We start from the raw sequence: 21,979 nt of genomic DNA on the forward strand, positions 1-21,979 counted from the left end.
TGACCTTGATGGATTTCTTTTTTTTTCCGTGAATTTCTCCAGCTGTTTCTGAACCCAAGCGCTCAGGGTGTTTGGTCTGCCCCATGCCCAGCCCCTGCAGCTTGCACCCCCCAGGCCTGGGGGCTGGCAGAGGCTCAGAGCACAGGCAGGAGCTCTCCCTCCAGCACAAACAATACCACATTTGGGTAAATGATGCAGATGAGCCTTAGTTTGAAAATTCAGACACCCAGCTCTACAAAACCTCTAAAACCAAGCTTTGCATGGAAAACCTAGGGAGCTTTCCCCTTTCTCCCCCTCTCCATCCCCTGTCCCACTCACACTGAGGGAGGTGAATCCAGTCCCCAGTCTGCACCGCTGCCTTTCTGCTCCTTCTTAATGGCCCCATATCTCAGGGTTCACTTTGCAAATCTAGTGACAGCACTGACAAATGCCCTGAGCGAAGAGAGGACTGAATGATGCCTCTTTAGCCAGAGGGAGCTCTGGATATATTTTCAGAGTGCAAACAAGGTTGGAAAATCAGGAATCATTTCTTCTTCACTCCTCCGTTTATCTGCCCAGCAAATGTTACAGCTCACAAAAGGCCACTGCCCTTAGCAGCTGTTTCATGGCCCCACCTCTGCCCTTTCCCATTTTGGCTGAAATACTTATTCACTCTGCTGTAGCTGCTGTTTTTGGATCATGCTAAGACTTCTTCAGTCCAAAACTAAATCTACCCTCATAATCCACCAGACTAAGTCCTGATAAAGCTAAGCAGGCTTCACTTAACAACAAGCTGAGATATAACTATTTGTGGGTTGCAGTGACAAAGGTATCCAAGTGATTGCCTGAGTTCAAAGCAGATGGGAGAAGCAATCCCAATAACACCGAATTTCAGTGCCCCATTTGCACACTTACCTGCCTGTTTGAATTAATGTCCTTACCACACTGTACCTAACTCCACCAGTGAGTATGAGTACACGTGCAAAAGAAACTTTCAGGACTCCTTTTAGGAGAGAGGTATTTTCTCATGAGATAACTGTTATCTGAGAGAATTACAGTGCTGTGAACTCAGCAGTGAGAGTCGGGAATTGCCACCAGCAAAATTAAGCAAGCAGGAGCCCAGTCTGCTTTGCCTGCCCCCAAGTACAAGGGTGCTTGTACAGATAAGGAATTTCAGCCTAAGCAATTTTATTTTGGCATGTGTAGAGACGAAAGCAGAATTTTGTAATAGAAGCTGTAGATTGCCTTAAGCATAGGTGTAATCACCAGCCCGCCCATAATAAGGAATAATAATCCCAGTTCTGGCATTAATTCATTGTGTGACCTTGGACATGACACTCACATCCACATTATCAAACCTGGCAAGTGCGTGCAAGTACCACTGAAGGACAGAAGAGCTGCAAGTGCCAAGCACTTAAAAAAAAAAAAATCAAATTAAGCTCCCCTGGGGCTCAGGTTTCCCACTTATAGGAGAAACTGTAAGAGAGATCATTGCTGAGAACAAGATCTGAAAAATACACTGAGATCATAAAAAAACTCCAACCCTTAGAGGACTAAGAATTTCTCAGACCTTCACAGCCATTAGAAGGATCCTTCTGGCAGGAGCACATTTCCCAGCAAAAACCCCCAAGACTGGCTGTGATAGCCCTTTCCCTACATCTTTTGCCTCAGGGTTCATGCTGCGTAGGGGGCACATGGTCTCAATCAGAGGTGCTCCGGCACCCCAGAATCCACCTGTCTGCATGAACTACATTGCAATCAGTAGGCTGTTCTTTGGACATATTAAGTAGGACGTCAGTCTTCACTTGCAAAACTAGTATGACATTATATTACCTTCAAAGGCACTTCCCAAAACAGTGCAGAAATAGCAACTGGGATAATGCAGCTCGCAGTGGTGATAAATCTAAAATCTTCCACAGAATCTTTAAGCCTTGTATCGTCTCTGCACACTGTGGAATAGGGCAGTGGTCCCCCTTTTTGGCATTGCCTTGGTGTAAGCCTGGTGGCTCAGGTTAGCCTGCTGAAGGCCATCGTGTGCAATGTGAAACAAGCCCAGCAATATTAACAAGTTATGTTTATAAAGAGCAGCTGTTGGCGTTACGGTGTATATCCTTCCCCTGGAGACATAATCAACTGCATAACTGGTAACTCGATCTTTGCTAGCGGTTTGTTGCGTTGCTGATAGAAGTGCAGCCCAGGGCTGCCATGTACCTTTTAGGTCATTTAGCACAATGCAAAAAATTTCACTGGAGAGCCTTGATTAGCTGGGATACACCCGTTTCCTCTTACCCAGATCCTGCGCATGACTATGATGATCCTCAAATGCTTGTTTTCTCTCTTCGTTGAGCCACTGATTTGCCTCTATTCTCATCCATAACAAAAAGTCTTCACCTGATTATATTAATACTTTATCTGTTTCGGTGATGCCTTTTGTGAGAGCTCACAGTGATTTTGCTGGTTGCTGAAAAAGCTATGTGTATTAAAACTGGCACCCTAATTTTATGGCCGAGTTCGACAGAGAACATGACATTTACCAGGAGGACAGCTCTTTATGGTACTTCAGTTAAACAACAGAGCTATTTCTATCATCATCAGAGCTGCTCAGATTCTTCAAAAATGATTCAAAGACAAATATCGGTTCTATGGCCATGCATTAATTTGAAAGTCTTGACAGACATGTTTAGCCATTAAGTTGTCAGAGCGCAGAAAGCAAAACCAAAGCATGCTGAACAAGGAAGCGACAGGTCTTTGCTATGTGTGTCTCATCAGCTGAGACTAGCTAAATTGTTAGTTACACACTGATCAAAATACACAAAGAGCTCTCTGATTTTCAGATTGTTAGGAAAAAACCCACAGTGCCTTTTTCATGATTTAAAAAGATACACTTACATACGACATAACTGGAGGATAGTGAGGTTAGAGTCTTTATCATGCAAAATCTGCATTCTGTTTTTGCACGTATCCTGACTATGAATTTGCTGATCTTTTTCAAATTGCCACCTGTATGCCTCATAAAACCATCATCCAATGTAATACTACACCATCTTAGCATTACTATAATTTTCTTTGTGGTTTTTCCATGTTCCACCATCTCTTCTCTCGGCTGTTACGGTTGGCACGCCACATCTCTTCCCTGCTTCCTTTCTGCCCTGGGCATCTGCAGTGTCAGTGCGTGGTCTGCCAACCTCTCCTCTCCACTCGAGCCACAAAACCTGTGAGCTAATCCTCTCCATCTCCACCCCCTCAGCATCCTTGCCACCATTTCTTTCCCCTCAAGGATTAGCAGGTGTTTCCTCCAAACACTTGCAGTTTTCCCCCTTCACCTCATTCCCCATATCTCCCCGTTTAATTTTATGTCCCTATGGCACATTAGTCCTCTTCATTTTCAGTTGACAAATGTTTCCGCGTTATTCCTCATTCATCAAGCCCTGCACAAGCATGCGCGTCTGGCACCGTTTTGGCAGGGCACGCCAAACCAAGACGAGAGCTGAAGCCATCTGTTGCAGCTGTTGTTTTATGGCTCCTCCACCATGTTGGAGCACGCCCCTGCCTCACAAGCAGGAGTCTTGTGGAAAGCAGTTCAAATTGATTAATCACCCAGACACGCAAGGTATGCCCAGCACCAGCGATAAGGGCAGCTGCCGAGCCTAGCCCAAGCATCTCTTGGAAAACACTTCTGTAAACAAATCTGCCGTTTAATTTTTGGGCGCAAGCATTAAATATTCTGGAGAGCGCCCTGCTAAGATGGAGACGAGAGGTTCACACCTCTCATTGATCTGTGATTGCACTAAACTTGGCTCCTGCTCAGCAGACAGCAGCACTTCTTTCTATCTTGTAGGAAGAATGTGCTCCTTTGCAAGAGTGTCTCGAGAAGAAGGCATTTTTCTGAGTCCCTGCATGAGGGATCGCCCATGGTTTGCAATTGAGCTTGGGCCTAAAGAGGTTCCATAGCTGCCAAACCTAAAGGAGTACAAAAAGAAAGGCCTCCTGGCATTGAAAAGTCTAGAACAAAGGGAGATGAACAAGTTGAAAGACAAAGAAGTTGTTATCTCTGCCTTGCACGCTGAAATGCTTTTAGGGCATTCAACTCCGTGCATCATCACAACAAATCCTAAAATGACACCAGATCCCAGACCTGTGGGCTCTCTGGCTCTGATCCTGCTTTGGTCCTGACCTATCCTTGTGTACAGGAAGGGCTCCGGACACAATTTTGCCTTCTGGAGATCAAATTTTTAGAAAAACAAATATTGAATTTTATAGAACTACAATAGTAGTTCTATACAATAATAGAATCTAATAGGTGGGGGGAGGTCATATCCTAAAAAAAGGGAAAAATTTGAGTGCTGCAGAAGAGATGTGAATCTCCATTTACTCTACAGCTGGGTACCAAAACAGTACAGAGGGTGCCTGCTCCTCTGCAAAGCTGCAGCATGTTTCCAGGATGGCTTGTGCAGAGCCATGGGAGAGCATTGGTAGGAGCTCACCCAGGGAGTTAATCAGCTCAGCTGCTCTTTGCATTCCCCTGATTTGTGGCATCCAGACCTGACCTGAAAAGATTAAGGATCAAAAGCTAAGCTCTGTGATAGGCCCCCCTAAAAGCCCTTCCCATGGGGCCTCCCACTGCCCCAGCCCCAGCAGGAGAAACCCCTCACTCCCCAGCCTCTGCTGCAGCTTTGCCCCAGGGCCAGGTCCAGCACCCCTGGGACTGCTGCCAGCCCAGGAGGAGCTACTCTGCTGTCACAGCCATCTGCCACCAAATGTGATGTAAAGTCGCTGCCCTGTCTATAAAAAGAAGGTTCCACCACCTCCATTACACATGCTGCAGGGCACTGTGGCTCGAAGGAGGAGGAGGAGGAGGAAGGTGTGGTAGGGGAGGGCCAAGGGATCCCAGAAACACAGGTCCCAAAGTCCCCTTTCTGGCACAGTTGCGTTAAAGGACTGAATAGAGAAGCCTTTCAAATGTGTGACCTATTGCTGCTATGCCAGAAAGCGATTTGCATCATCTCTCAATGTGACTGTGAGTAACAGAGCATTTCTGCTCCTTTTCAAACATGGTATCGTGCTAGCAGCTCAAGTTGCTCAGCTTTTTCTTGGTAGCTCGGTAGATTTGAATGCCAGAATCTTATCAAAGACAACCCTCCTGCATAACATCAGCCAGCCAGCAGTGCTTGTGGAAAGCAAAAGAACCTGTAGGTCAAAATCATTCTTCACAGGGGTGAGACCAGGTTAATGCCAAACAACCCAAGATCATTCCACCTGATGTTAATGTGACAGTGGCAGGTTTGTCTACAGTCCTTACCAAAGAAGTAAAAACTTTCATATGCTTGCCATCAGTGGCCAGTTTTGAAACTTTGCAAGTGAGGATGGGCACTACTGTCACATACGAGATCTAAACACAGGGACTGCTTGATGCAAAGCATTGGCTAACATGGATCCTGGATTTGGGAGAACAGATGGAAAATAAAACTGTGTTAATAGAATATGGAGTATGATAAATGACTTTTGGTTCTAATATTTTCCAAAAATCTCTCATCCAGTACATCTGCACCTTCAAAGGAAGAACATGCCCTCACGGGGTATTGCAGGGGCGTTGTTCATGCCAAACATGTTCATGTCATTGTCATCCTGAAATAATTTGGTTACCGTTAATTCTTGTCTCGATGCAGCCAAGGTCTAATTAACTACATGCATTATCACTGTTTGTATGTTTATACCTACTATGATTGTTAGCTTATGCATACATATGAGCTGGTGTTTTGAGTGTATAAAGAATTAATGCAAGGAGGCTTGAATCCAGCTCTGCCTTCGAGGAGAAGCTTTCCTTCACAATCAGCATGCGTTAAGGTAAGCACCAGGATGGTGATATTTTGTCCCTGTCTGGGCAGGAGGAGATCCCACCCACCCAGCAGGCACCAACACTTCTCAGGTCAGGTGATGACATGAATGGGAGAGGTGTGAGGGGGACCTGAAACATCCCAGGGGAGAAAAGAGATGTGCAAGGACATACATATCCCTAAATCAAGATCCCTTCAATGAAATACATGCTCTGGACCAGGTCTTGCTTAAAGACGAGTTTCCAGCTGAAAAGTATGTAAACATGCTGAGAACTTTTTAACTGGATAAAACAGAGAACAGAGAATAATCTGTCTGCAGCTGTAAGTTTTCTTTTATTTCTGCACAGCTGCCTCTAAATAAGGAGATCATACTGCTGATCTTTGGATTCCTGAATAAATTCATTCCTTATTTTATCTTCAAGCCTGTCTGGTGGTAGGAGTGATTTAAGGGTAACTGGCAAACCACCGTCATTCCATTCCCAAAGAAGTGACGATTCAGTAACCGGGGGTGTTGGACCGTTCTCCTAGAAAAGATACAAAGCCAGAGGTAGCCAGATGTTTCTCTCCGAGTTGCATGGGACATTTTGAAAGTTGATAATGAGGCTTGGAAAGGAAGTCTTCTTGGGACAGAGTCTATCTCTGGAAAGCTAGGAAAGCGCCTCAACACGGAGTCTCCAGCAAGTTCATGGTGTTAAGGGTGGTAGAATCTGGTGAGCTTCAGGATGTAGGTGAGGCTGCTGCAGCTCCACATTCATGGGTCCAGCCTGCAGCGAGGCTGAGCATGTATTCCCGATAGGCAAACACACATACGCACGCACAAACACACACACACAGCGTGCACATTGCTGGTCACACGGATCAGCACAAAGAGGAATCAGTGCCTTTATGGGCACAGCCAGCACTCACACAAACGTGAACAGCACAGACAGCCCCATCCTGTTCCCCATCTCTGGGGGATCAGGATTGAAGTCCACTGCTGGGATATACACACAATGTATGGGTCACTCCGGGACCTGGTCATAGACACTCCGTCCTGTAGTTGGCACCTAGCTCCCAGTCTCCTCCAGCTGCTGGCGCTTGGACCTATGAGCCCCAGAGGTTCGCAGTGCCCCTCTGGGTGCTGGTACTTAGTCTGGTCTGAAGCTTGGTAGCACTCACACAAAATGACTCAGGACAGAGAGTACCTCACAGAAGCCAGTTAGAAATAGGATTTAGTGAGAATACAGGGTAGATGGTGGTGATGAAGGGCAGGACTCAGTCAGGCAAGTGTGCACTCAACTGGGCCCTTTTATCACCTTTCCCCCCCCTCTATTTCCTCCCCAATTTACCTCGATGTCTCCATTTTTCCACCTCTGATCTTTCCCGTAAGCATCCCTTACTGAGACTCACACATTCCCACAGTCCCCTGAAAACGTCCCATAAGAGATTTTATACAATCCTCAAATTCTCCTTCCCGTGCATACCATGCTAAGTCCTGCATCCTGTTAGGCAGTATCTCCCTTTCCTGTGCGTGGCTGTCTGACCCGTTTGGCTGTCCCATCATGGGGTGTTTCACACGGATAATGGTCTAGCCCTTCTCCTTTGATGGTCGTAAGGAGTTGCCAATTCAGTGGGCCCTATTTTCACTGCTCAGGTCACTAGGCTGCCTCCATCTGTCATTGATCCTTGCTGGTCTTACTGCTTGCTGTGGTTGCCCTTTAGTCACATAACTTAACACATAGAAACCTAACATTGCTCTTTGGGTGGCTAGTAAAAGTAGAGGCCAAGCAGAGCTTCCCATAGGGAGCAATGCTGTCTTGGCACGCCTGGCTGCACGAAGGATGTCTAAACAACTTAAAAATACTTTTTTAGCACAGAGGAATAGCTGGATCTCCAGTTCTCCTTGCATGCATAACACAAAGTTTCCACAAGTGAGCTTGATGGCTTCCATCTTGGAGTGTCCAACTTGAAATTTGTGAAAGGAGCATGATTTCTAGAGGATTCAGATGCTAATGAAATTCAGTCCTCTGAAAGCTTCATCTTCACACAGAACAGAGTCTATCCCCTTCCCTGAAAGCACAAGTGCCACGTTTATCCTCAGCATCTCTGCCTCAGATACTCCTGGAACTGAAATAACCCCAGTTGCCATAATTTAATTAACCTATCGGTTTGAAACGTCTGAGTGTTTTATTGAGACTATGTGGAAAATATGAGCACAGATAATTGTGTTAGCTAGGAATAATGAGACAGCTTGCAGTGTAACACTAGAAAGGCCAATGTTGTGTGCGATCCAAGCTGACAAATCCTGAGATTATGGCATTAGGCTGGTCCTGTTGTGGACTGCTGAAGAACTGAGACTCTAAATATTTATTTTAAAATGGGTATCCAAGGGCGTGTTCCGTATCATTTGTTACTCCCTAGTGTGATTGTGTGTATTCCCTTAATATCCACTATTGATATTAGCCCAGCCAGTGCTTGATACTGCTTGACCGAAGCCATTTGTAAGAGGGAGAGCACAAGAGCTGGACTTACTGTTGGCAACATCTAGATCACAGAGATGCTTAGAGACTGACCACAGCTAAGGAGGCTTTGGCCCCTTTTATTTATACTCAGATAGCTTTTTTCTTTACTGACATTATGTTTACTGGCGCATTGCTCGACTGAAGAGCTCTCCCATGAGAAAGAGGAGAGCTGTAAGGGAGCATCATGGCAGCTGCACAATGCTCTCTGCCTCTGAAGAAGTCACCAGGTTTATCAATCCCCAGTATCCCGGGTGGGGGGCTACACCACGTGGTTTCCTCTGGGCTTTGCACTTTGCTTTAGCAGCAGAGAAACCTGTGACAGGGCTGTAGTGGTAGACTTCTGCTCCATCCTCCTGGCCACTTCAGCCCTACTTGAGGGGTCTCCCCATCCTCAGCCTGGCAACTCCTGCCCAGGCAGGTGGGTGACGCAGCAGGTCTGATGTTTGGAGGGATGCAGCTGGAGGTGGCCATTAGTGAGGAGAAAGCAGTGCTGTTATGCTTGCTTATTCCTTATCGACATACTTTGAATAAAGACCATAATGTTTGGTGGTTTTATTGACATACATTAAAAAAAGCCTCTGTCAAACGATTGGGAAATTATGGCAGCTAATTAGTAGAAAAGCCATTAAAAGGCATTCTATCTTAAAAGTAGCAAGGTGTGAAAACTGTTTTTGTTTGTAAGGCTGATCGATTGTGCGATGTCAGTTCCAAGGCCAGACCATAAAGCAGCGCTGCTTAAGTTAATCATTAAAAAGCAAAAAATCTTGATTTTCCGACTGTTCTGAAGATGTTATTTTTAGGGTGTGTGTTCCTGTTAAATGTATCTATGTGCTCCTAAACCAAAAGGATGTGAAAGGAAACAAATGTGAGACATTTGTTTCACATCAGCAGCCTGGCTGATAGGGCTTTCACACCGGGAGCCTGCTCTCTGGACTCTCTCAAAAGTGGAAAAGCAAAACTTAGTTCAGCCACAACACAAACCAGAGCATTAAGACTGACTTTGGACCAGGCCCAGACTAAACAAGAGCATGGCTCACATTAGCCCAGATCAAACCCCTGTTTTTCCCGGGGCTTGCTCACCAGCCCCTGGGACAGACACAAGGACAGAGATGGGTTTGTAAACTCTGCTGTCAAATCTATGGGCTCGGGGGTCACCCCATTGTCTGGTGCTGCTGCACTGGCTGCTGGGCACCTTTTGCTGCCCATGGCAGCATCTGCCCAGCACAGCTCTGGAGAGAGGACGTCCGAGTGCGGCTCTGCAACCTCATCCTGCCCCAGTGGCCCCCCCTTTCCCCGGCCCTTCGGGAACCCTGGCTGCCAGCTGGGTCATGGACCACGTTTCTCTGCAGGAGCCCCTGCTGCTCCGTTCCAGCTGTCTGCCGGGCCCTGCGGCCAAAGGCCCCGCAGGCTGTTCTCCTTAGAAATCACAACAAGAAGAAGAATGTAACATTAAAAATAATCCAGGCATTAGATTATGAGCTGCTGCGGGGAAGAAAAACCCAACCAAACAACAACAAAATCCCCAACAAAAACCAAAATGCCACAATATCCTACTTTTCTCTGCCTGAACTATTTTCCTGGATCTTTCCAGGGAAAAAAAGTCAGTTTCTCTTTTCCACCTTCCAGGCTGATGGGTAGCTTTCAAGCATGATCCAAACTCCACTGAAGTCAATGGAAAGTTTTCAAGGTCTCTGAATCAGGCCCTGAATGCAGGGTGGTAAAAAGTGTGAGCATGCTGCCTTACACTCAGGGTGAAAACACACATGTCCTACAGGTGTCACACATTAGTGCTCTGCAAGTAGTCCCCTCCCTTCCCCTGTTTCCCCATCACATGAACAGGTCTCTCCAGTATATGGTAGTTGAACCTCTCCTCTTCCTTTTGAAGAAGGAGTTGACGAGCAGAAAGGAAGACAGGTCTGGCTCCCTTCTAGCAATGAAGTTGCTGTTAGCAATGGAGTTGCACATCACAGGAGTGGTCTTTCTCCTGGTCCTTGGCTGCATAATTTCACACGAAGCCCTGTGGCGGTGACTCTGTAACCGTATGACACTACCTGGTAACACCGTAGGTCTCTGGATAATGCAGCATCTGCTTTGGGTTGGGCTGAAGAACTCTACATGATCTCTGCGAATAGTCACCAAACCGTCCATTTGGCCCAGGCCGCCTGTGTTTTAAACTGTCAGCCTTCAAATTTTATTCTCTTATATGAAAACAACCTTAGATAGCAAAGGTTGACTTTTCAGAGTCAGCCTAATAGGCGAGACACTGGCTGATCCCACAGATGGATAAACCTCTACACACTTGAGTCCCTACTGATGTGAGCCCTTGCACCAAGGCTATTAAAGAGGCCAGGTGAGGATTTGGCCATAAAAACAGTCCCACATGCAGACAGACAGAGCGGTAGAGGCTCAGATGATGAGAACTCTTTTAAACCCTCTGATTCATTTGAACTACTATGAGCTAGATCAGCTCTGCTTCCCAGAGCTTACTTTCTACAAATAGCCGAGGTGAAGGCTAAAGACTTACCAGTGACTACATAAGCTCTGTCTGGTACAGCTTTTGTCAGGCACAGCTGAGGACGAGGTTTACCAAAACCTCTCACTAGGCCCTTTCACAAAGGCATTAAATCTTGTAGCAAAACCCACACACTCCTGTCCTCACTTAGCACCATTTTCTAGTGAAAATGAACATCTCATAGCTGTAAGGAAAACCCCACATCAGGTGAGTGCTTGTTACAGTAGTTTGACGTTTCCAGAAATGAAGCCTCAGGAAAGTTTCAAAATTTAAATTTCCAATATTCTTTGCATTTCCCCAAAGCTGTTTTTTCATTAACTTTTTTTCCTAAGCTGTTACAGCTTCCTGAGAAATCCGGGGTCTCTGTGGCTTCCTCCAGCTTTCCTCCTCCTGAGCATGGGACTCACTGAATACCACAGAGTCACAGAAAAGCAGGGCTGAATCCTCTGCCCCTGGGCAAGATCAGCTGCAGCCATAGCATTTCTGACAGATGTCCTGACAAAATGTTAGCTTGTTCTTAAACACCCACAGCACCCGTGCGATATTCAGCAGCCTTCCTGAAGTGTTTCAGCCTTTTTTACTCATGACTGACTCAAGCCTTTAGCTCAACCCATCAATAAAAACTCATAAGTCCTGCTGTGATCGGTGGAGGCCCCAGGGGGTGTGGACCAGAGGTGGCTCTGGTAGGGGTGCATGTGCCCCAGGCAGGTTAGGTTCGGCAGTCTGAATACCCTGCTATGTGCATTTCTGCATTGTACCAGACTGATTTGGAATAAAACTCTTCTAAGGATCTTCTCCCAACCCCCACGGTGTGGTAAAGGCAAAAGGGGTGAAGCACATCTGGCCAGCTGTGCTGTGGGCACTCAGAGAGGGTGACCAGTGGCAGCACTGCAGGTGGAGACATGCAAAGATAAACAGGAAGAGATTTTTTTTTTTCCATGAAAGCTGTTTGCCAAAATTCCTCTTCTTGGTAGCAGTTGTTATAAAAGCTGCCCATACACGCACACCACAGCACACGAGAAAATGAGAGTCTGATCTAGGGCTAGTCCTCAGTCACCTTACATCTTCCCTTCCCTGCTATGAGGGTCTGGGCTGTTGTGACCTCTGCATCGTATGGCAGAAGAATCATTGTCCTTTTCTCACTACAGTGTTAATGCTGGCAATTTCAGACAAAGTAATCGTCATTTCTTTGTGGACAGGCTAACTACACCTGCATTATTGTGGCAGAGGTGAAAAAAAAAAAAATTCCTAAGCAAAGATTTTGCAACCTACTCGCTGGCGTACTATGATTTTCCAACAAGCTGGCAGCAACGTACAGGACCACGCAAAGCTAAATATTTCATGATGTCAAATAATTTTGGGTGCCTATACAATCTTCAGAATAAAAACATTTTGTCAGCCTGTAGGTGTACCCAGACAAGTGAGATACCTGTGGAAACGGTGTCGATCCCTTGGGGAATGGTCTGTTTCTCCATAGTGCCATGGCACAGAAAGCCTCTGCCCCTGGCTTTGTTTGGGATCACTGCTGTGTACTCAAGGAAAGGCTCTCGGTTTGGACTGTCTGAGGGGGTTTATATTTTCAATTATTTTTTCACTACTTAGACTGTACATGTTTTCATAGCCTTCACAGACTTTGCAGTGGATCTTAAAAATATGCAGAGCTGGGGTTTTTCTTTTCTTTAATATGCAGTCACTCTTAGGGATCATGCGCTGTACAGCACAGTCAAAAAGCAGGTAAGGCTGTGGGGCAGTGAACCTGCTGTGGGCAGCCCATCCCGCATTGATTAATTATTGTTATTGTTGTTGTTATTATTATTATCATTATCAAAACTGCTAACAATGGTAATAAATATAGCAGCTGTTTTAGGTTAGCTTCTATCAGCATCTCCCTTTTTAGTGAAGCCAGGTCCTTGCTGAAACTGCTTCCTGCTGCAAAAGATTATTCTGAACCACTTCTTCCATCACGCTCACAACAGACACTTTCCAGATACTCTAGCTCACCAGACACTCCTTGGAAATGTCAGATACGTCTTTTTGAAGAGCTCCTCTTTTTAACAATATATTAATATTTCAAGCAAATACTTGGCAAGTCTTCAGATTTTGCCAGTGGGTCCTAGCATCTTCGGAAAAAAAGGAGATTTATGGGCAGTGCTGGTGGGTAGAGGGGTGGACATCGGGCATGTAAAAAGCATACCTTGTGGTTTTAGTGACGCATGAATTATAACCACAGATGGTAGTGGGGTGCATTCCAGTCACTGTGACAAAGATAAAAGGCAAGGCGAAGATTTGCGATACTAATTATTTATGGGAGCCTGGTGTTCAACTATGCAACACTGCCGTGGGTAGAGTGCCTTTCAGAAAAGTACCGTAACATTAGCTGTCCCCCAAAACATCCACTCAGTTATTTTGGCATAGATGAATAGCGACATGGCAGCAGTGCTACTTGTCGTGCAGGTGTGACTGGAGTGCAGGGCACCTGGGGGTTGCTCCCCGTGTGCCCCAGGTAAGTCATGTTTTACTGCAGAGCCTCCACGGAGCAGGGGTGCATGTGGCTGCCCAAGAAAGAGGGTCTCAGCCATCGTGCTCCACCCAGGGCGAAACTCCAGATGGATACAAGTCCTCTCCTTCCTGCCCTTTCTTTTGCCCTTTCTCTCCTCCCTCTCCCTTCACTCCAGATTACAGTCTGGCCTGTTTTAATGTGTCATCTACCAGGCACCTTTTAGCTTACTATTATCAGATGGCTTAGACAACTATTGCCTTGCCCTCGTCTTGGCTGCTGATTCTTACCCAGAAACTACCTCCCCCGCTAGGCTGAAATAAGGTGGGTTTTTTTCAAAATGTTGTCTGTTTTTTGTTTTTTTTCATCCGGATTTGTTGCTAGGTCTGGACGACAGCAGGAGCAGAGCTGTGGGAACAGGGAGAGGGGTAACTTTATAAGTCGGGTCCTGCAGCAGGGCTGCCACGTGTGAAAACCAGAGCCCTGGTCAGCAACATGATGGGCTGAGGGTAGCCCTTCGCCCATCCCACTCTGCTTAGTGAGCGTAAAAGCAGTGTTGTCCCTAAGTATTTCAAATACAGAAGGAGTCTCTGGCTTCAGCTTGAGGTTATTCCTGAGCTGCCAGGCATGAAAGTGGGTTTTTCATGGTGTAAATTTGGTTGTGCAATGCAGTCATTTTACTTCCTGCAACATAAAGTCAAATGTACACATATACAGAAGGGAGGGTACCAGCTGAGGACATATAGATGCTACAGCTTAAATATCTACATCTGAGTGAGTCACCTCAGGTGCCATGCACAGCCCGTGGAGTCCAGAAAACCATTCATCTTACCCAAAAGTATGAGGACATCCACACTTGTTTAAACAACCTCACTTGTTTAAACAGTGAGCAGTGCTAAAACGAAACAAGACAAAACCCCAGCTATTAGCTGTAAAGACTAGTTCAGAAAAAGAGCTGCTCTAAGTCAACTTCCAGTTGGAAATCAACCCCTGGTGTTCTTCTGAGTTAGCAGAGATTGTCTTCAGAGCTGAATTCAGAGAGGGAGAAGGGCAGGAGAGCCCTCCTGTGATCCGCAGATGATGATACCTTTTTTCAGTTTTCCCCTTTTGCCACTCAGTGCTTTTCACACAGCTGTAGCAGCTGCAGCAGCACAGCACCAAAGAAACTACTACGCCACCTCCTAAAACGAAGATAATCCATGCACACGCTGGGCTGGGCTGACATAGGCTTACAAAAGAAGGTTTTAAAGCGGAGCTGCTTAAAGCGTGCTAGCGGATGGCAGGTTATTTACGTGTCAGAAAACACTCCTGGTGGAGACAAGCAACCATATACACTGACCCTTTACAAGCCTGCTTTCATGCTCAAAGAAACCTGATGCTCAGCCATGTGGAGGAATCATTTCTTTCCTCTCCGTAGCAGAAAGTTCACTGAAATGGAAAGCAGCTCTTACAGCTGAGTGCTCCAACTGGAATTATTAACTATGTTTTAATAGCTGGCAAAATGATGTATTCACTTTATCTGTTATCATGTAAATACTTTGTATTAAATGCACTAAACCATCTTTTGCAAGATTAGATTGGATTAGACACATAATATAAAAATTACTCTTAATGAAAATGTTTAGGTCTCAAAGAGGATTTAAATATTATTTTCTATCACTTTAGGGCCTTTGTATAAAGGACAATCTGGTCCTTTATGTTTAAATTGTTTAAAGCATCCAGCTTAAACTGCATTACTCAGGAATTTCTGTGTTGCCATTAATAGCCCACTCTTAATTTGAAGTACAGAGGAAGAACAGTAATCAAACCCTGAATTTCCAGGCATTTTCTAATTCAAACCTATCTCACTTTCCTGTATTAAAAGGTGTGATTTATATGCTAAGTTAACAGACTCTTAAAATAAGACACTAAAAGCGGAGGTTATAAAGCATATAGTTTACCTGAGCTGCCTTGAGGAGTCCTTCTATATCACAGCTTGCCTGGGCTGAGCCTTTAAGGCTGAGTTAATCGGGATTTAACAGGAAAACACTGCCACGAGTTTACCAGACTGGCAGGCACAGCTCCCTGCAAGGACGCCCTCCTTCTCCGTCTGCGTCACTGCTGTCCCTGCAGACAGCGGTGGCCTCCTTCCCCAAGTGAGGCTCACCCAGCCCCAGCCAGGTGCTCTGCAGCTCCCCCACGGTTCCTCCTTCTGCAAGGGTGGCTGAGCCCGATCTCTGGGGCAGGAGAAGGCCCTGCCTTTGGGGAGGGCAGCTCTTGAACCCAGGTCTAGATGGAAATCAGGTGCATTGCCTGCAGGAGCCCCGGCGAGGCTGCTCCGGGTGCCATCCTGCCCAGGGACCTCCATGGGTGCCTTCCTCTTCTTCAGCTTGTCTTCCTCGAGCTGGAGCTGGGTTTCGTGTTATGCAGCCACATGCAATGGGGGTTTGGTAAATAGCAATGTAGCTATCAGATGGACAGACTGCACCGGGGACAGACATTTCCCCATGGAGGCCATTGCTTTCATGGGTCTACCTTCTCCTCCACCCTCTCTCTGAGATTAAACCTGCATGTTTCCCCTGTCGCAGTGGGCAAGAGGTGCTAGGGGTTGGCCTGGAGGGGTGAGGAAGGTGGGAGGAAACATCTACGGTTTGCAGGACGAAGGGCCCACTGTATTCTTGGTACCTGGATCCGTGCCCAGCCCACTCCCCCTCTGGGATCAGCTCCCAAACCTGGCTTTCAAGCTTGTGACCCCACAGCCCTAGGAAGACACCTAAACCTGTGCTTGGCTCCGAGAACTGTACATGCTCATGGCATGTCTCAGACAGCATGGACATTCGCACACATTTAAATCTTTTCCTGACCCAGGGGTCTTAAGCACATGCTCAGAGTTTAGGGATCGGTTCCGGGGAAATCGGTTTCATAATTTGGAAGCTGCTTCCCAGCACAACTCGGACTTGCTCTCCTTGAGTTATCGATACTCAGCCTGGCGGGGACTCTCAGGTACAATTTTGGGGTGGTCTGAAAGATGCAAATGGGGACAACACTGAGATGTTCATGTTTGGCCACAGCCCTTTTCCTTTCAGAGCAGAAGGAGGTGGCTCTCCGCAGCAAGGTGATGCTCCCGGCATGAGCTCTTCAGCCTGGCTCAGGAGGACATGATCCTGCCTCCTCGGTCACAGCAGCACCGCCGTGTCGCCCCCTCACCCGTGGGCATGCGTCGTGGTTAAAGGTGATTTAACAACCCTCAGGCCTCTGCTGGGGATTTTAGCCTTTTAATGGGGAATCTTGGCACCCTTCAGTACATTTTATTTTGAAAGAAATTAAACCACTTCCATCTATATGCTTAGGTGATTTTAAAATGTGTTTTTACATTATCTGAACAGTCAGTTAATGCTGTACAAGATTTCATATTCTGGAAAACAAGTCTGCATTTTTCACCAGCCATTAGCCCTGCAATGACTAGCTCCCCGGAGCTGTAAGACCATTTTACAAGCACACAGCAAGGTGGCAAGCCTGGCTCTTGCCAAGGGAGCCGCCTGCACCCCTCTCCTCTGTAACCCTGTTAAGGCACAGCAGCATGCAGGCAGGGAACAAACGTTATGGCTGGGGCCGTGCCTGCCAGGTCTGGGTGAAGTGACCCCAGTGTTCACACGGGTGATCACACTGTCCCATCTGCTAGGCAGAGAGAGAAGAGGCAGCAGGATTTTCACCCACATGCTTGCAAAAAGGCTGATGTTCCCCACTTGTTTGTTTGCTGGTGAAACATGGGTTGGCTTGGGGAATTTCAGCTGTGAGGCAGCCCATATTTGGAGAATTATGTGGGCTCTCTGTTTCAGCTCTCTGTATTTTATTTTTGCTTTTTTCTTCATTTCACAGAAGTTCATTGAGAATAGTGGAGTACCTGAGGGAGGTTTTGAACTGGTTTTGAATTGGTTTTCAGTCCCTTTTGATCCGGAGGCATGGTGTCCATATCATCAATCCAAAACAGTGATCCAAAAAACTCCAAAGCCTCTGCTCAGGGACTGCCTTACATACCTCTCCTTGATCTACTCATTTGCTGTGCACTGTATAGCTCTGCTCCCACCTGCAAAGATCTCTCCTTTCCCAGGGCTTAAGTCTGGGCGTTAGGGTCAGCCACCCTCTGCTGACGGCTGAGTCCCTGCCCTTACAAATCTCTGTCCCGTACGAGAGCTAACCCTCTGCTCACAGTTCTCCCCTGCTGGAGAATCTCATTTTGGTTCCACCACCTTAGGTCTTCTATTAAGGGGTGGCACAAGAGAGCAGAAAACCTAAGCTGTGTGAGCTGAGCATGGGTCACGATGGTCACAAATGTGATGGGGAAGTGCCTGTTTCAGAAATAGGATCCAAGCATGTCTAGTAGCCTATAAATAAACAACTTTGGGGCCCAGGCTTTCAGACATATGTATGTGTCACAGAAATGTCTGTTATAGCTTTTCAGCACTTTAAAAATGAAGTTATAGCTACAGGCATATGACAGGGAGCAAGACTGTGAGGAGACCTGAGATGTATAGCAGGTCACATATGGCATTTGTAAATTATGATAGAGTAATGTCACCCCCACAGACAAACGAAAGAGCTTGCAGAAGGCTAACTGCGACCCTGGTCTAACCTGTCAGGCTACATCTGTTTTATTTTGGGCCAACAGGTATTGCCTCTTAAGGTGGCAGCTGTAACCTAGTCTGTCTACAGTAATCTGTCATACTCTCTAGCTGCCTCAGTCGCCCTGCCTTCTGCATCTAGAAACGCAGCCTTGAGCACTCCCAGTGACCATGTGCCTGAGGGATCAATCACTTCCCATGACTATCAAATAAAGAAAAAGGGATGGGTTAAATTGCCATTAAAAAAAATATGCAGTGAAGGTGTGATAGTGGCATTTGCCAGCTCAGTCTGTCTCACGTGGAGATAAGCAGTGTAGGTACAAGGTAGCCTGAAGGTTAGATGGACCGCCAATGTTTAATTTCTCCAGGGATGTGCTCTAGATGAAGTGTACTCTAAATCACAGTCTCCCCTGCCTCTGTGTAAGAAGCTAGCTGGATTAAGCAAGCACAAGCACACAGGCTTATGCAAGCATCACACCTTCCCCTTGCATGAAGACATACTGCAAGGGCTTGCTACCTCAAAGGCTTGTATATCTTATTTGTGCAAGCCTCGATACCCCTGTTTGGTATATCTCAACTTCCCAAAAAAGAAAGCTTTGAGGAGGTTTTCCTGAAGTAATTCATTTGCCTTTTTCCAGTCTCCTAAATCCATTCCGCTGCTCATTCGCAGGTTCATGTCCCTTCGCAAAGCAACATTCACAGGTGGCAAATCTAGCCGATCTCTTCAGTTGGTGCGTGTTTCCATGGATAACTCTCCTCATGGTCACGCCACTGTCAGCAAAACCCACTCCATCTCTCCTCCTGCCTGAGCCCCCAAACGCTCACCCCTGCTACTGCAACACAGAGCACAGCTGGCCCAGCTGGGCTGATACAGCTCCGCCTGAGTCTGTACTGAGAGAACCGAGCCGCCTAAAAATACTCTTAAAGAAAAAAAATAACCCAACCAGTTTCCCTGCTTGGTTCAGCATGTGCTCCCAACAAGCAAACGTAGCAGTGCAAGTAAAGTGGGAACACGGCATTGGAAACTACTGCTGAAGGTGGGGAGGTTGGCAGAGGGTCTCCTAGCTGAAGTGGCCACAGAAAGAAAATCTGTGGTATCACAGAAAGCTGCCCGCACCACAGGAAGCTGCCATGATCAGAAGGCTTCAGGCTAAGTCTCTGTGTTTGCAACCATCCACCCCCAAGAGATCAGAAGGAAAAACAGTACAACAGGTTAACAGAGGTGGCCAGAGAGTTTTGAGCATGACTCGTATCTGTGGGCTTTTCCCCAAAAAGAGTTTCTTCTCTAGTGTATCTCTAACACCACACAGAACCCATAACTTACGCTTCAGATCAGCGTTATCTGGTGTGGGAAGGCGACCAAATGACTAAAATAAACAGGAGAGCTCAACAGAAGCCTCCTGCTACATTTGGGTTGTAACATGATCCTTATTTCACCTTTTTTCTCTCGATAAGAGGGCATGCAATCTGCCTGAGAGACTCAAGTAACAAGAAGAGTTCAGTCTCATGATTAAGGGGCACAAAGTATTGGGAATCATCTGTGCATGGGGAGCAATGCTATTCTGAGCACAGTTTGGGAGAGTGCTTGTTCAGTTAACAGATAAGTCAGTCGGTGGACAAGCTTTCAGATGAAGCTCTGATTTGTTCTTCAGAAGAGAATCAGGAGGTGTGTATGGAAGGAGGAAACCACACACCCCAGAAAAGACTACGGGAGTCTTTCCTCTAAAGTCTTTCCCTGATAATTTTAACCAAGGCACATAACAGGAGACATTTTTTAAACAAATGCAAACCACAGGATTACTACAGAGGGATGGTTATCCCCAGGTTAAAATGTGGAGCAGGCTGGCATTTAACTGTGCGGTGAGATTTTGAGCGCTCCTTTTTGCTTTGTTTTTGTACAGCACCCAGCACAACTGAGCCATTGACCTGGCCAGCTCCTGAGTGCTGCAGTAGTTAAAAATATTTGTTTTAAAATAAACAGGGCTATTGCTTTTAAGTTAGCATAGATTATTTCAGCATAGTCTCACGTACCATGGAAAAGCTCCTGAAATATTTTTTTTTTTATGCTAAAGAATAATTATGAGACTTATTAATGAACATGAATCCTTGCTTAAAAATTTCTCTGTTAGCCAGTCAAAGGATGCTAACACTCCTTATTTACACCTTCAATATCTCATGCTTTCATATATCGGCAAATGTAGAGGGCTACCATTAAACTGTGAAATGGCTTTGTGCAGACCAGGGTCTGCCATTCAGGACCTCTGGCATCAGGGGATCGCTATCCCCTTTCAGGGCCTGACCAGTTCAGTCCAGGGAAGCGTACCACTCTGGGCCCAGCCTATTCTTCTGGTTACCCTCATGGTCTCTGAACAGCTGGCTATTACTTATTCTCGTGGTCGAGTCTTTTGAAGCCCTCGAAAGTGTCAAGAAGTCAAGACCTCTGGTTTCTAAATGTGAAACAAATAAAAGGCCAGTCCAAAATGGTGAACCTCCTCCCGAAGTGCCTGCAATCCTGTGCGGAAGAGCAGGAGAGTAAAGTGGTCCCTTTTCACTGAGTTCATCCTGGAGATGGGCTCTGCTGTGCTGTTCCCCTGTATCTTACAGCGGCTCCCTCAGCATGACAGCAGGGGACTTTGGTCCCTGAAATGCCTTCCTGACTACTGCTGCTGACCTCGGGGCTGCTTGTGCAGAGCCAAACTTTGCCATCCCTCCCCAGGAGCTGAGTTTCTGAGAATGCTCTCTGCTGCCTATCAGCCCCTCTTCTGAGGTGATGAATTGTTGCTGATAGTCCTCTTCAAGTGAGCCAAACAAACCAAGAGGAGCTGTGTAAGGCTTTGACATTGATTAAGGTGTGCGGTGGTTATCCACTGTCATGTGTCTGTCATTAGCTATTAATTGAGCTAAGTAAAAGATAAACATTGGCTTTAGGAGCCATTCCCAGGCATTAAGAGTTTGCTCTTACTGTATATCCATACCCTAGCATCTGCAGAAAGCAAGTCAAGTAGCTCTTAATTTCTCTGGCCATATGCATCAAACAGTATTCACTCTTAATTTTAGAGAATGTCATCTTGCTTCTGGCGTGGCTGAAATTTTATGCCATGTTCAATTTTTAGCAACCTGCCTACTGTCCATCTACACCAATGACGGCAACTAAAGCTGTCTGGGAGTCATCTGGGAGTCTGAAAAGGATTTCCAGGAAAACCCTTGGTAGGATGATATAACGCATTATTTGAGTCAGTGCTGGCCGATCTTCTTGGCTCTGAAGCCAAATGCATATTTTGGCTGGCATAGGGCTTCCCCCACAGCTGCTGCTCCTCACCCTTCCTGCAGTGCCTGTGACAGCTCCCAGCGGTCCCTAGGCTGTGGGAACCCATTGGGAACAGGCTGGACACATGCACGTGCCCACATGAGCACCTTCCAGCCCAGCTACCTGTAACTCTGATCCTCACCCGTTGTTTCCAGTCCCCAAGCGCAGAGGTGCCTGTGGCAGCAGAGATTGAGCCAGGACCTGTGGGTGGCAGAGCTAGCACTGCGTGGACTCACTTGCCAGCCTGGGTCTCACTCACAGGTCTGCTAATGTGCCAATGCCTCTGACCATCCATCCCAGGAGTTAGAGGGTGGCTGAGTCATTTTTGCAGGTGAGCCATCACCACATGATCCATCTGCTTGTGTCCAGCTGTGGAGATGCATCCCCAGTGAGTCCCTAGCAGAGGGCCTAGCTTTCTCTGGCTTTCTGCTGCTGTGTCAGTGGGCTCCCTTCTGGTACCACTGACCATTGCTCTAATGTCTAAAAGTTAAGCATCTCTTTTCAGGCCATGCTATTCCTCTTCACTGAGACATTAACATCTAAGACAGGCAGGGAGGAGAGGGATCTTGGCCCCAGAAGCAGGAACATCCCCTGTTGTCTGCCATTCAGACAGCAGTCTCACCAAACGTTAGTTGTGTTTAGTGTGTATTTTTGATATAGGCATTCTTGGAAAATTCCAAATCTGCAAAATTTGCAGAAAGCATTCTATGGAAAGGAAATAGCTGCTGATTGAAAATGACGGTGTGTA

This window comes from Aptenodytes patagonicus, chromosome 1, assembly GCF_965638725.1.
Source record: "Aptenodytes patagonicus chromosome 1, bAptPat1.pri.cur, whole genome shotgun sequence".
Taxonomy (NCBI): domain Eukaryota; kingdom Metazoa; phylum Chordata; class Aves; order Sphenisciformes; family Spheniscidae; genus Aptenodytes; species Aptenodytes patagonicus.